The 1,538-nt window shown below is 40.0% G+C and overlaps 1 protein-coding gene across 5 annotated transcripts in view; it reads right to left on the reverse strand.

Moving 5' to 3' along the window:
* The window catches only part of LOC116705871 (rho-associated protein kinase 2), a 29,787-nt gene that overhangs the window by 25,466 nt on the left and 2,783 nt on the right, over nucleotides 1-1,538 (reverse strand). The window lies entirely within an intron of this gene.

Raw genomic sequence — 1,538 nt, forward strand, 5'->3', positions numbered from 1 at the left:
GTGTGTGTGTGTGTGTGTGTGTGTGTGTGTGTCTATTGGTCTGTTTGTTCGGGGACATGAGAGTGGGTGGGCAGGGGCAGGTGGAACAATTCTGCACCTTTAAATAGAAGCGGCGCGGAGAGATCTCCCCCACTGCAGACGGGTGGAAATAGACCGAAAGGCTCAGAAGCTATTGTGGGACAAACAGCTTATAGGACTGGTTTCATGGCTGAGAGCTCGAGGATCTATGATCATTTTACACAGTGTGTGCGTGTGTGCGTGTTTTGTAACAACCATGGTTACTGCAGTAGAGAGGGAACTCAACAGTCTGCGAGAATTTTTAACTCTATGTACATATGCAAATCCAATCTAATTTTAGCAGATTCAAATGTGTGTAGCCTCTGGGAATGTGGGACTCAACTCTTACATCCTTGTAGCTGAAACCAGTTTTTAAAGATAAAAGTTGCCCTGGAATAGAAAATAGCAGAACAGTATGGGAATGTGCAAAGAGTTTGAATGACATTGTTAACTAGGGTCAAAGTTCATTATCAAATCTAAATCAGTAAATCTGTCCGTCGTGAATTTCAAGTAAAGTCATTTCTAAAACTCAAGTTTAGCTAGATAGTCAACAGGTACCCTGAGGAGTTGGTTTTTAAAATTAGAATAGAACAATGCTTTATAAGTGGGTCACAAGGAAGTATTACATGCACACAGGTGAAGATGCGGGCAACACCAAACACTGCTGCATCACCAGTTGTTGGACTCGCAGTGAGGAAGAAAACTCCAGCAAGTCAACATGGATATAAACCATGCACCGTTTAAGACATCTAAAAAAATACCGGCTTTGCAAATGTTTTATACTTAACAGGTTTGTAAAATCTCAAAAGACACAAACCATACATATAGGTGAGAAATACTAAATGTAAACCCATGTTTAACCAGAAAATTCCACAGGGCACTTTCAACACATAATGTAATGTCATTAAAAGTTATACTTTTTGAACATTTCTCTTTACTAATAACTAAAGAAAATATAAAAGATTTAATGCGATATTTTTTGGATTATGTGCTCATCAAATCTGGCTATTCACTTTAAGTGTGCCAATTGATAAAAATAGGATTTTGTAAATATATCATACTTTAAAGTATGGATATTGATAAAACCCAAATTTGGAGTTCGCCAACGACTACTGGAGCTTCTCTTTTAATCTTTTCTTGGAGGAGTTTTAGGAGTCTTCCGGAGAGTTTGTCGATACAAGAACAGTCTCGCATTGCCAGACCTTCCTCCAGAGCGCTGCGGAGGAGGGTCCGGCTAGTCCACACAGCATTCCTGGATGGGAGAAAAATATGCTCTGCTTTATTTTAAATTCTTTAAACCAATCATAATCGTCTTTAGTGCCGGACGGAGCCACGGTGCCGCTGCAAAATAGCCTCGGGAAGGAACTTGTTTTTTGTGGAACATGTGTTCCACAAACAAAGGTAGTTTGAGTCGTGTAACAGAAAACTCAGATTGAACAGATAGTGTAGCTGGCTGTCTGGATTTACCCTGCAGAGATCTG

This window comes from Etheostoma spectabile, chromosome 18, assembly GCF_008692095.1.
Source record: "Etheostoma spectabile isolate EspeVRDwgs_2016 chromosome 18, UIUC_Espe_1.0, whole genome shotgun sequence".
In the NCBI taxonomy this organism is placed as follows: domain Eukaryota; kingdom Metazoa; phylum Chordata; class Actinopteri; order Perciformes; family Percidae; genus Etheostoma; species Etheostoma spectabile.